The following is a 14,265-nucleotide window of genomic DNA, read 5'->3' on the forward strand; positions in this document are numbered from 1 at the left end:
AATCAAGACATTGAGAGAGCAATATTTCATGTCATCCAACCAAGTTTTCCAAGAGATAACTGAAGTCCCTCTGCAGACACAGGTCATTTAAAAAGGGTTCTTGCTGCTCGGTGGTAGCATACTTTAATCCTCGAACTGGAGGTGCAGAGGGGGCAGAGGCAGGTGGATCTCTGAGTTTGAGGCCAGCCTGACAGAGTCTCTGAATGGCTAAGGCTACACAGAGAAACTCTGTCTCGGAAAAACAAAAACAAAAGAAAGAAAAGAAGATACAAAAGGGTTCCTATTTTAAGCAGGGTGTGTTGGGTTTTTTTGGTTTTTGCTTTTAAGAAACCCCTAAGCCAGGAGTGCTTACATATATCTAGAATCCCAGCGTTTGAGACGTAAAGGTGGGAGGATCAGGCCTTGGCTACAGGATAAATTTGAGGCCATCCTGGGCTACATTAGTGCCAGTCCAAAATCCTCTCTTCCTTAACTATACCCCTATCTCCAAATAAAGAAAACTGCAGAACCCCATGTATTATGAGTCTGATTGCTGCCTCATGGCCTGGAGGAGTGATTTTAATCCTACAGGCCTTTTCTTTTAATGTGTGTGGCTACAGGTCGGCCAGTCACTTTCCCTTTCAGGACATTAGTAATATCTTTATAGTCATCCTGAAGCTAGGTGGAGTGGCACAAAGCTAGCATCCCAGTGCTTAGGAGGCAGAAGCAGGCGGATCACCGAGAGTTCAAGGCCACCCTGGTCTACCTAGAGAATCCCAGGACAGCCAGGCTACATCTGCCTGCCTCAGCCCCCAGGTTGCTGGGGTTAAAGGCATGAGGCAATCAGGCTGGTGACCATCAAGGTACAGGAGAGCGCATGGAGCCAGACATGGGGGTTCACACATGTAATCCTAACACTAGGGATCAGAGGCAGGAGGGCCATGAGTTTGAGGTGGATCTAACTGCGTAGCTAGACGCTAGCTACATCCAACAGCGTTGCTAACAGCCCTCACATTTTTTTAGCCGGGCACACTCTTACTATACACAAAAACCATCGTCACCAGTCCGCCCCCACCCCCCACCCCGAGTTAGCCACGAATGGTTTTCTTCGAGAGCATTCTTTAAGGAGTCCAGTGTTGAATGAAAAACAAGGAACCGGCTGTGCTGGGCGGCACAAGGGACGCTGGAGTCCGAGCCACAGACAGAGAAGCTTTCAGCAGGACAGCTGCAGAACTCTCGCTTTTGCCCACACCCTCAACCTCCAGGGCCATCCGCCTTTGCCAGTGGGTGAGCTCCCAGGAGCATGACCCTGCTGAGGAGCCCAAGGGACCCTTGCAGTCATTCCTCGGAACCACAGCAGAAGCTGAGGAGGGTGGGGATGTCAGCTAGTCTGCCTGGCGAGCAGTGAGTGCTGGTTATGAGTAAGGACTTGTGCTGTCACTCGGGGGTGAGAGATGAGTCACACAGTTGCCTTGCCTGTGAGACCTCACAGTTTACTGAGAGAAACAGACCCACCAGCATCATGTGCAGGAAGTGCGGTGACCAACGCCTTCTGTTCGGGGCATCTCCGATGGATCTGTCTGCAGGCTCGGTGAAGACTGCGCAGAAGATGGAGTGTGGAAAGTCACCGGGGAAGGTGTCATCTGTGAGAACACACACTTAGGAATCAGAGGTAGGAGGAGCAAGTTCGAGGCCAGCCTGAAGTACTTTGTGAAACCTTGTCTCAAAAGGAAGGAGGGAAGAAAAAAAAAAAGGAAGGAGGGGAGAGAGGAAGGAAGGGAGGGAGGGAGGGAGGGAGGGAGTGAAAGAAGAAAAAGAAAAAAAAAGAAGAGGGAGATTGAAAGGAGAGGAAGTAGCCAGGCAGTGGTGGCACATGCCTTTAATCTCAGCACTTGGGAGGCAGAGGCAGGAGGCGGATCTAAAAGTCCAAAGACACAGAGACAGAAAGGACTTGTTGACTCCAAGCAGAGGCCCAGTGAGGCTGGAGAAAAACCTGGAACAGAAGAGGCTCTTGTGGGCCCCGTGAGCCTTTCTTACAATCTAGTGAGACAATGAGACGGTTAGGAGCGGGGAAATGTGTGGGCCTGTACCACTAGCTCTCAGAGCCTGGAGGTAGATTTCTGGGTAGGAGGGGAACGGCGAGGAGGGAGTTGGAGCTACGGAAAGAAGGGCCAGATCTCGAGAGATTAAAAAGTAGAACTGCTAGATCTTCATAGAACTTCTGTGACCTGTGGGGACAGGAAATTTTAAAAAAAGAAGGTCGACTTCCGTTTTAGTGAGTGTCCACAGGCAAGACAACAAGATGTCTTGCCGCATAAATCAGACCTTCATGACAGCCTGGCTTATGCAACAGCTGCAGCCAGTGGGTCAAAAGCTTTGGTATAAACCTGTTTTGCAGTTACGGAGGGGTGGACTCAGCAGGTCTGGCTGGCTCAGCCAGTGTTTCCTTCCATCCTAGCTCCTGCCATATTTTGTCTTGGATCCCAGTCCAGTTGCTCCGTCTTAAACTGGGGGTGGTAATTCTGTTAGTGAAAGTGTCATGGTAATCTCGGCACAGGGGAGACTGAGGCAGGAGGACTGGTAAGAAGATATAAACGCCAGCTTGAGCTGAAGTATGAGGTGTGAGTTCTAGGCCAGCCTGAATACAGAGTAAGCTCCTGTCTTTTTTTTTTTTTTTTTTTTTTTTTTTTTTTAGATGATACCATCCTCAAGACTGGAGGAAGGTCAAGAGGTGGTGCAGCATTAATAAGTCCTAAGTATTGTCACTAAGAGCCGTGCCCCTCAGAATGCCCTGTTCCTGTAGCATACAGTCACGCACCAGGGATTTCATAATGGATGGACATTTCAGCTGGGGGAAAGCATGGAAAAATGACTACATGTAAGTGATATTCTGGGCTGGCAAGATGGCTCAGCACATAAAGGTACTTGTGGACAAGACTGAAGACCTGAGTTTGAGCCCTGAGACCCACAAGGTGGAAGGGGAGATCTGACCTGAAAGTTTTCCTTGATTCTCCATCTGCACACCACACACACACACACACACACACACACAAACAAAGAAATGTGATTTTAAAAAGATACCCACTAAGGTGATGTCCCAGGGGCTAAAAAGCTGGCTCAGCTGTTAACAGCACTTGCTGCTTTTGCAGAGCGTCAGGGTTCGAGTCTCAGCATCCACATTAGGCAGTACAAGCCACCTGAAACTCTACTTCTAGGGGAGCCAGTGTCCTTTTTGGACCCCAAGAACCTCATGCACATGGTACACAGACATACATTCAGACAGACAGACATAAAATAAAATAAAATAAAATAAAATAAGCAAAAAATTTTTAGTAAATCTTTAAAAAAAAAATGAAATAAAAGCAAATGATTTCTTCCCTGGCCTTCTTAGGAACCCACAAGAATGAAAAGGCTGAGGCTGTAGCCGTAGCTTAGAGGTAGAGTTGTTCAGTACTCCCAGCTTGATGCCCAGCACCAAACACACACACACACACACACACACACACAGTCTCTCTTATCCAATAGGCCCTAATCAGTCACACACAGCAACTGAACACCTGAAGGGAGTTAACATGACTGAGCACTTTCATATTTTATTTTACTTTATTTAGGGGATGGAGAGATGGCTCAGTGGTTAAGAGTATTTGTTGGTCTTGCAAAGGACCTGGGTTTGGTTCCCAGACCCCACAGGGCAACTCCCAACTGTTTATAACCCCAGTCTCAAGGGATCCAGGGTCCTCCTCTGATCTCTGAGGGGACCAGCCATTCAAGCAGCAAAATACTCATACAAATAAAATAATAAATAAATAAATAAATAACAATTAATATATTCTATTTAGTTATTTTTCCACATTTGAGGATCAAACCAGAACCTTATACATGCTAGACAAGTTTTTTTGGTTGTTGTTCATTTGTTTTTCATTTTTTGTTCTGAGACAAGACTTCCTCTGTGTAGGCTTGGCTATCCTGGAACTTGTTCTGTGGACCAGGCGGCCTCGAACTCACAGAGATCCATCTGCATCTGCCTCCCTAGCGCTGTGCTCAAAGGTGTGTGCCACAGGTTCTTGACACAGAGGTTATGGGTTATGCCACATCAGCTTTCAATCCATGTGACAAAATGCCTGGGAAAATCAACTTAAAGGAGAAATTATTTATTTGGGCTCATGGTTTCGGGGATTTGAATCCATGGTCCCTTGGCTCCATCTCTTCAGGGCTGTGGTAAGGCCAAATAGCAGGAAGGGCTATCAGGAGAACAGGGAAGTAAAAAGAAAGAGAGGAGGATGCCAGAGATAAGATACGCTTTTCCAGGACATGGCCCAGTGACCGGCTTCCTCCCACTAGGTCATACCTCATAATGTTTCCCACTTCCCGAAACTTCTGTTAGCTGGAACCCGAGCCCTGAGCTCATGGCCTTCAGGAGACAGTTCACATCAGAACTGCAATGCAGTCCCAGCTCACATTTACATGCGGCCCCATATGGCTCCCTGCAGCTGGGCGTCCAATTTGTGTCCCTAGACATTGTGTCCTGTCTTCTCCTTAGCCTTGTCCTCCTGGTAACCCCAGACTGTTCTCGTATGGCCTCTTCCTTCCCACTTGGCACACTGATTGGCAACCTTAGCACTGGCTCTCTCTCCTGGTCATTGATTTATTCTATGAAATTATAACAGGACCTAGGAACTGTCTTCAGCTGGACTCAGCCTGCCTACCTCCCCACCTGGGCATGGGCGGGCTTCACATCCCAGCCTTCTGTCCTGCCCTGCTTAGCCCTTTAGTAGAACTTACTCACTGCACACTCTCCCTGTACAATTTGGCCATCAGCTAGTAAGCTGGAGTAGTATCTGGTGTTTCCTCTCCCAGGCCACACAAGTCAATAGTTATGATGGAGAAGTGAAAGTATTGGAGCTCTGTGTGAGAGTGTGTGTGTGTGTGTGTGTGTGCAAGATTTTGATTCCGAGTCTATGATGGTAGATGAAGCTTTGTCAGGAATTTTAAACTTTGATTAATATAAAAATAGTGATATTGATGGTTAGATTGATGGAGAGAAAAGATGAGTTCAGGTTAGAGAAGTAAGCTAATGAACTGGGGCAGGTTTAAAAAGGTGATGACAAATGACTGACCCTGTTCTGGGATCTGAATATGTGGCAATATATGATTTCAAATATTTGTGGTGGTTTCAGATGGTCATGAGCAGGACAGTGAATGTACCCCTGGAAATGACAGTAAAGGTGTGGCCGGTGCTCTGGCTTCTGGGTGAGTAGACAACAGCCAGATGGGTGGTTCTCAGCGTCGGGGGGTGGGGAGGGGGAAGAGAGCTGGGAAGGCTCAAGTGCTATAACCTAGCACTTAGGCTGATCTCTTTGAATTCAAGTCCAGCCTGCTGGGGTGTGCTGTGAGATCCTGTCTAAAAGAAAAAAAAAAAGGGGGGGGGGAGGGAAGGAAGGAAGAAATGAACTGACAACTGACTGAGGGGACTGACCATGACTATCCAAAGATCTGTGACAAGCAAACAGACCTCAGGCCTCAGGACAGGCTCACTCTCCTCGGAAGTACAGTCACCAAAAAAGTACACTCACCAACAAGCGAGAACTTGATCTGGCTTTAGCTAAATTCCTGGCAGATATTTCTTCTCTTTTTTTTTTTTTAAGTAATTTATTTAATTTTATGTGCGTTAGTTTGAAGTTGTCCAGATCCCTTGGAACTGACATTACAGACTGTTGTGAGCTGCCATGTGGGTGCTGGGGATTGAACCCGGGTCCATTTGGAAGAGCAGACAGTGCTCTTAACCACTGAGCCATCTCTTCGGCCCCCACTGGGAGATATTTCTAGGGGTCAGAACTGTGATTTCTAGTGTCCTAACCTGAAGGAAAATAATGTCGAGCTCCACCAGGGGCCTTGTGAAGCACGCCCTTCGGCCAGCCTCCTCGAGTGTGCACAGTCTCCATAGTGATGGGCAGCTCTTTCCAAGTGAGCAGGCCTCTCTACTTGTTGACCCCGTTTAGTTTACAGGTGCTACATTGTCAGGCTCATCTCCTTCCGGCTCAGTGTTCTCATTAAACGGCCTTGGCTCCTCGCGTGTGGAAACAGGTTTCAAGCACGGAGCCCCTAGCATCAGGCAACATAATTTTAGCTCCTGAGCAAAATGACTCTCACAATAGCGTCAGTACAGTGCGCACATTAACATTGGAATACACTGCATAATAAGCATGCTAATTATAGAAGAGAAGAATACTTAAAGAATAAAATGAGCTGTGATCGTTAGGAGAGAAGGGGCCAGCAACTCGTGGCTCGGTTGCTGCCTGACGGTATCCCAAAGGACAAGATGACCCTCATCCCATGGGAAAGGGAATCACTGTCATGAAAAATGAACTGATGGATGGTACAGTGATAAGAATGTTTTTGAAAACAAGTCTGTGATGCAGTTAAAACAAACATGCTCAGGTTTACTGCTATTATGAATGTGTCTCAGGCTCGCTGATGCAAGTCTATAATTCCAGCTGCTTGGGAGGTTGAGGCAGGGGGATCACAAGTTCAATACTTTCTCGTGCTGCAAAATGACCTTAAGTCCAGTCTGGGCAACACTGTGAGACATTGTCTCAAAAGGAAAAAGGAAAAAGGAAGTGGGGATGTAGAACATTGGTACCCACAGCACCTGCTGAGCACGCGTGAGGCCCTAAATTCAGTCCCCAGTGACACGCACACACACACGAACACATCATTGGGTTTATTGAATTTTTTAAGATTAATTATATTTTTATTTATGTATAGGTCTGCGCCTGTGTATGTTTATATATACATGCATATGTGTACGTAGAGGGCATGGAATCCCCCAGAGCTGGAGTTACAGGTGGTGAGGCCATCTCTCCGGCCTTCCTTTGAACAATGTAAACTACGAGCCGTTATTACACGACTAACTTCAACTCTGTAGAAAGGCTGCGAGATTCTTCATCAGAGGGGACAGCTGCATTGGGGAACTTTCAGGCTGGGTCCAAGGACATCAGCATCTTGGACTAGCAACAGTCACTGAGAGCTGGTACTGTGGCTGGGGTGACGGCTCAGTCAACAAAGCTGCCACACCAGCATGAGGGCATGAGCTTGACCCCAGCATCTGCATAAAAAGCCAGGCTCCTTCACCAGCTTTGCCAACTCCAAGGACACTAAGCAAATGAGTGCTCCAGGCTGTCAGTCTCCGCTGTGCTGATGTCCTATTTGCAGGATCCTGAGCCCGTGACACCCCTGTTAATTTTTATAAACTTGTGTTCGTGTCTCAGTTTCTCTTTTAACCCGGCCATCACCCAAATAATTGAGACTCTATTATATTATTTGTTTTATCAAAATTCACAGCACAAGTCTGAGCAGTTGTTACTCTATTTTTAACTCTCTAGGGTAGCCTGGCTTCCTCCCAGTGTAAACCTCAGAGAAACTTGCACTTTATGGTTTTCTCGCTCAGCTCCTCTCTCCTGATGTCTCCTGGACCTCTGCCCATGGCTGAATCCCCTACTTCCTCCTCTAACTCTTCCTCCCATGGCTGGCAGGAAGTCCAGCCCTAGTCTCCCGCCTGCTCATCAGTTGGTTGTAAGCTGCTTTATTGGCATATCAGGTGACAACTGGGGAGCAGTGTGGAGACAGCATTGAGACAGATTCCCAAAACCAGGATTGTAACCAGATATGGGGAGGGGGTGCAGAAATCAGCATTTGATTGTACAATAACCCTTGCCTACACACCCCTGCTAACATCACCCAGAGGGGCTGGACCCTGCATTCCTGGGACCTTCTCTCTGGCCTAGCCTTTGGCTGCCTCCACCTCTTGCCCTCAGCAGATGTCCTAGACGCCCCTCCCTGTGGTGGTCTCTGCGCTTCCAGCTGTGTGGAGGAATGGGTCCCTCCCTTGAGCTCCTACTTCTGCTGTGGTGTAGATGGAAAAACTGTAGACTTCCTCTCCCTTGCCAGCGTTACAGGCTGTTGACACTTATAAGGATACTCACTAATTTGATAATAAAAGTTTTCTTCTCTTGAAAAGAGATAAAAAGCAGGGGTGAGGAGCAGCACATTACCTTTAATCCCAGTACTTGGGAGGCACAGGCAAGAGGATCTCTGTGAGTTTGAGGCCAGCATGGTTTACATAGTGAGTTCCAGGACAACCAGGACTACACGTAGAAACCCTTCCTCAAAAAATAAGATAAAATAAATAAATTCTAGCTGCTTGCGGTGGCACACCCCTTTAATCCCAGCCCTTAGGAGACAGAGGCAGAGGCAGGTGGATCTATGTGAGTTCAAGGCCAGCCTGGTCTACACAGTGAATTCCAGGCCAGCTAGGGCTACATAGTGAGACCCCACTTATAAATAAATAAATATGAAAAAAAAAAAGAAAAGAAAGTTTTAAAAAGAAAGAGAGAAGGGGGCTGAAGAGATGGCTCAGATGTTAAAGGCTAGACTCACAACCATAAAACAGAAGAAAGAAGAAAAATAAATAAATTATAAAAATGAAAAACAAACCAAGTTGTTACTCCCGAGTATCAACACCCAACGTTGATCTCTAGTCCACACATACATGCTGAAACATGTGCAAGCAGAACACACACACACAAGCTGAACCTCAGTGTCTTGGATGACCTATGTAGGGAGGTCTCAAAATGCATTCTGTATACTTCTCAGAGATCTCCTTTCAAAATATCTTTATAATATCAAAGGAGGTGGGAGCAGAGCTCAATGGTGGGTACTAGCCTGTTTGCACAAGGCTCTGGCTTCCATTTCTATTTTTTTTAAGATTGATTTATTCTATTTTTATATCATGAATGTTTTGCCTGCACGTATGTATGAATACCGCTTGTGTGCCTGGTGTTTGTGGAGGTCAGAAGGAGATATCAGACCCTCCAGAACTGGAGTTATGGATGGTTGGGAGCCACCATGGGGGTGCTGAGAACCGAACCTGGGTCCTCTTCAAGAGCAGCCAGTGCTCTTAACCACTGAGCCATCTCTCCAGGCCCTGGTTTCCATTTCTAGAAACCCCCACCCCACCACCACACACACACACAACAGACACCATCTAAAGCTGGGTGTACTCTTAGAGGGAGGAGGATCTCTACTGTGACACCAAGCTGAGATATTTTGTCTAACTTTTCGAGGTGAGACTGTGAACAAACATGTCTGTTTACCAGACAGGGGACTGACAACAGACCAAAGAAAGGATTCCACCCCAGCCAAACCTGAGTGACTCCTTCATGGATTCAAGGTTTCCTTTTGTTGTGCAAAATGTTCAAGACTACATGGTGAAGGTGCCGGCATCCTGAGTGGATCTTAGCACACACAAAGTAAGGGACGCTCACTGCATCTGGGGGGCAGTTCTTCTCAGGGGTTCGCTCATCCTGGAAGTCCTCGTAGCCCCTCTTCCCACAGGTACACTCCTGAAAGGGGTTAGACACACCACTGCCTGGCCAAGCATGGTGGCACCCAACAGTATTCCCCACACTGAGGCCAAGCCAGGGAGGTGGAGTTTCAGGCCAGCTGGGGCGGCCTAATGAAACTGTGTCAGCAAAACAAAGCCACAAACAATCCCAGCAAAAAGCATGGCACAAATCTCTCAGCATTCTCCAGGTGGAGGCAGGAAGATCAGAAATCCAAGGTCCCTCTCTTCCGGTACATAGCAAGTTTGAAGCTGGCCTGGGTTACATGAGAACTTGTCTTCAAATTCATGTGTATGGGCAGTGACAGGGCTCAGTGTATAAAGGCACCTGGAGCCAAGCCTGCTGCCCTGAGCCCAATCCCTGCACCCACACTGTAGAAGGAGAAGTGACTTCTCTGATTACCACACACACACACACACACACACACACACACACACACACACACGTGCGCCAAGGCATGCACATGTCTACACATACTCACAAAATAAGTAACTGTAATAAAAACATATCAAGAATTAAATATATGATCAGCCATGGTGCAAGCATTCAATCCCAGCACTTGGGAGCTGGAGGCAGACAGATCTCTGAGTTCAAGACCAGCGTGATCTACATCGTGACTTCTAAGCCAGCCAAGCTACTGTGAGACTGTTTCAAACAACAACAAAAATTACATATATGTATAAAAAATAATTCATTGAGACCAGCAAGATGGCTCAGCAGGTAAAAGCGTTTGCCAGGTAAGTGATGACCATATTTCAGCATCTGAACCACGTAGCAGAATGAGAACCGACTCGCAACAGTGATTGTCCTATGATCTTGCCACACACGTTCCTGCACTCACACCGCGTGCACATGTACACCACGCACAGACATATACACACTAACAATTACATGACATTTCATTTAATCTCATGACATTTTAATGTTGGAAACCAAATTCAGATATCTTTAATGGATTTTATTTATTTTCTTTTTTAGTCATCTCTCTGTGTGTGTGTGTTCTTGCCACCTGTGTTCAGTGCGTTTGGAGGCCAAACGAGGGTACTGATCTCCTCAGGTTGGAGTCACAGGCGATGATGATCTGGTCCGTCTGGGATCTGGAACAGAACGTCCGTGGGTTCCCTGGAAGAGAGAAGGAGTCGCTCTTAACCACTGAACCTTCCCTCCAGCCTCTACACTCAGATCTCCTTAAACACTTGGGGGACCCAAGGAGATATGGCCCACAGTGGTTCCGAAGACCAGCAACCAGCAACTGTGACCAGTGAGCACTGCTGTATTTTGAAACCCTGCAGAGCAAATCTAGAATGAATACTTCCAGGAAGTACAGATTTCAGCTCTGGGCCTACAGGTGGCTCAGCAATTAAGAGGACATACTGCTCCGGACATACGGCATCCCACGTGGGTGCCCCCAGCCGCCTGTAACTCCAGCCCCAGGAGGATCTGATGTGTTTGGCCTCTGAGGGCACCACTACTCGTGTGCGCATACCAACACACGCATACGCATGGTTAAGAAGAATCCCTTGTTTTAACAGATATTTCAGCCCTGCTGCAGAGATGCAGCTCAGCTGGTGAGCCATGTGCTTAACATGCAAGCAGCTCTGGATTCAGTCCCCAGGGAATGAGGAGATTCAAGTCAACTTCGAGAGCAGTTCATTTCCTAATGACCTGAGGGATAGAAAAATGAGTGACGCCTGTAACTGCAGCACTTGGGAGGTGGAGGCCGGAAAGTCAGAGTTCAAGATGAGCCTTGGCTGCAGAGAACGCTTAAGACTAGTCTGAGCTTCAGGAGTCCCTGTCCAAAAGGAAAACCTCTGGGGGATGTCGCTCAGTGAAAGAGGGCTTGCCTCAGCTTCATGAGGTCCAACGTCCAGTCCCGGCACCAGCAAGTACATAAAGGAAAGGAGGAAGCATGAGAGAAAGGAAGGAAGCACTGAAGGAAGGCCAGAAGAGGTATCTGAGGAAAAGGACTTGAAGTTTGAGCGGTACGGTCTTTGAGATCTATCAGCCGAGCACCGCAGATACAAAATGCTGTGTCCATCTCATGCAGCAGAGACCCCGTAACCTGCTTATCAACAGCAGACAGCACTGAATTCACACCAGCATGCACCAGCGTGCTCCTGAAATCGGCCCTGCACCCAGCTTATCCCTCCCAAGGACTTATCTCACATCACAGGAAAGACGGCTGAAATATTACCCCATCTGTCATGGCCTTACCTGCTCTGGTTTGAAATGTAAAATGAAACAGGCACACCCTTTGGGTCTACTGATAGGGTATGTGGTGACGTCCAATAATAAGGAATTAGCACCAGATTCCAGCATGTCCGAGCTGGGACAATCTGGATGAGGTCACTATCCTACCCCCTCTGCTGAAAGAGACACAAAGAGGAAGGACCCATCTAAGTAACACATCACGCCACACTGGACCAACATCCCCTGCTGCTGGAGTACATACAGTCTTACCCCTGAGATCCAAGAATCCCCCAGCCCCTTTTTCTGTTTACTGAACAGTGATAATTTCCTACCATCTAGCGATCTCAAAGTTCTTGCTGATGGCAGCTTCTGGTGCCGAACCCTCAAGAGAGATACTTTAGGGGATGGCTCAGTGGTGAAAAGCACGTACTTCTCTGCTCACTCAGGGGATCCAAACTTGATTTCCAGCACTTAGAACCAGTGGTTCCCAAATGCCCGTAACTCCAGCTGCAGAGGACCTGACACCCTCTTCTGGCCTGCATGAGCACCTGCAATCACAACAGACAAAATTAAATTTAAAGAAAATAATAATATATCTTATTTGCATTGGTGTTTTGCCTGCATGTTTGTCTGTGAGAGGGTGTTGGATCCTCTAGAGCTGGAGTTACAGATAGTTGCGAGCTACAATGTGCGTGCTGGGAATTGAACTCAGGAGTTCTGGAAGAGCAGCAGCTAGTGGTCTTAACTGTTGTACCATCTTTCCAGTCCACAAAATTAAATCTTAGCAAAAGATCTTAAAAAGGGGCACGTTGTAGGCAGGTGGTGGTAGCACAGGACTTTAATCCCAGCATTTGGGAGGCAGAGGCAGGCGGCTCTTTGTGAGTTTTGGCCTCTTTGTGAGGCCAGCCTGGTCTACAAAGTGAGTCCAGGATAGCCAGGACTGTGCGGAGAAACCCTGTCTCAAAAAAAAAACATAAAAGAAGAAGAAAGAAGAAGAAGAAGAAGAAGAAGAAGAAGAAGAAGAAGAAGAAGAAGAAGAAGAAGAAGAAGAAGAAGAAGAAGAGAAGCACAAAACAAAACAAAAAAAGGAGCACAAGACAAGGGCCAGTGTTCTAAGACCTTGTCTGAAAGGAAAAGATGTCTTTATCCTGTCCTTATTATCAAATGAAAATCTCACTACATTCACGGTATAAATTTTAAGTCAAAGAGCAATGTTAGGTCTCAAACCTGGGACAAATGGCTGAGGTGCCTATTTAACATATCAGAGCAGACCTGGCTGCCAGGTTCTCCCAGCATCCCTCAGTCCCTAAGGGCATGCCTGGTGCGCTCCACCCCTATCCTGAGCTCTCCAGCCCAGGGACTGAGCTGCTTCCCCTCCACCCCACCCTACCCCCATTCTACACTTTACTCTCTGGCTCTCCCCTCCCCTCACATTGCCCAGGTCAAAATAACGTTCAATCTGGACTCACCTCGATGTCCCTGCCTCTGGCCATAGCTACAATAAACCTTCTCTTTTAACATACCTAGGAGAAGTAATGCTCTTCCTTTTTCTTTCTTTTTTCTTTTTGGTTTTTCAAAATAGGGTGTCTCTGTGTATCCCTGGCTGTCCTGAAACTTACTATGTAGACCAGGCTGGCCTCGAATTCCTGAGTGCTGGAATTAACGGTGTGTTTTTTATTTTATTTCCTTTTTTCATTCAAGCATTTTCCTCAGAATGTTGCAGATGAGAATTGCCCACTGCCTTCTAGTTTTTGAGGAGTTTGAGTTGTTGACATCCTTTGGCTGTCTCTCTGTCCTTCCATACTTTTAGCACATCCAGAATTCCAAAGGAACCATGCTATAGCACTTCTCAACAATTACATCCTTACAGATAGTTACTAAAAATATTGGCATTTGTAGTTCTCTCAATGAAAATAGCAGTTGGCTTCCTGATTCCCCTATAATGATCACCTGGACAGGCTTTTCAATGAGGAATTGTCTAAGGCTGGCCTGTGGGCATGCCCTTAGGAGACTTTCTTAATTGGTTCAGCCTAGTGGAAGACCCTTCTTGAATGTAAGCCCTGCCCTTGGCTGTGGGTGTGTCTAGCTGCTTCAAGCTGCTGCCTTGACTTCCTCAAACATCAGGGGATCTGAGCTGAATAAGCCCTCCTCTCCCTTAAACTCTTGTCAGGGTGTTTTATGACAGTGGCATGAAAGAGACCAGGACACACCAAAGCAATACCATGAGCCTGTGAGATGGCCTGGTTCCTACAGACTTCCCAGCTCCTCTGTGGAGCCTCCCTTCCAAATGTGGACATCGGAACTCCATGCTGCTAGAAAGCGACTTGGAGGAAGTGGAAACAGTCAGAGAATGGAGAAACTGTGTGTGTGTATACTTATATACATACACAAGTTTTACCTCTAAGAATCAATGAATGAATGACCATGTTAACAGGTGGCTTGAGAGATGGCTCAGCAGTTAAGATCTTGCAATGGACCTGAGTTTCCTTCCCAACCCCATATGGCAGCTCAGAATAGTTCCAGGGGATCCAGCATCCTCTCTGGCCTCCGTGGACACTAGGCATGCAAGTGGTACACAGAAATACACGTAGGCAAAGCACCCATACAAGGTAAAATTTTTAAAAAGAAAAAGATAATAAACGTTGTAGAACTAAAAATTTTTAAATTTCAGCACATGTGACACTAATGCAGTGTC

At 46.9% G+C, this 14,265-nt stretch overlaps 1 long non-coding RNA gene across 1 annotated transcript; it reads left to right on the plus strand.

Moving 5' to 3' along the window:
• Positions 1-493: 493 nt before the first annotated feature.
• On the plus strand, positions 494-13,092 carry LOC132653045 (uncharacterized). Its single transcript, XR_009590690.1, has 4 exons — positions 494-1,651; positions 2,675-2,857; positions 5,157-5,229; positions 10,359-13,092. It is a non-coding gene; the product is annotated as an uncharacterized LOC132653045 (long non-coding RNA).
• The last annotated feature ends 1,173 nt before the right edge of the window (positions 13,093-14,265 follow it).

Source organism: Meriones unguiculatus, chromosome 3 (assembly GCF_030254825.1).
Source record: "Meriones unguiculatus strain TT.TT164.6M chromosome 3, Bangor_MerUng_6.1, whole genome shotgun sequence".
NCBI classification, from domain to species: Eukaryota; Metazoa; Chordata; class Mammalia; order Rodentia; family Muridae; genus Meriones; species Meriones unguiculatus.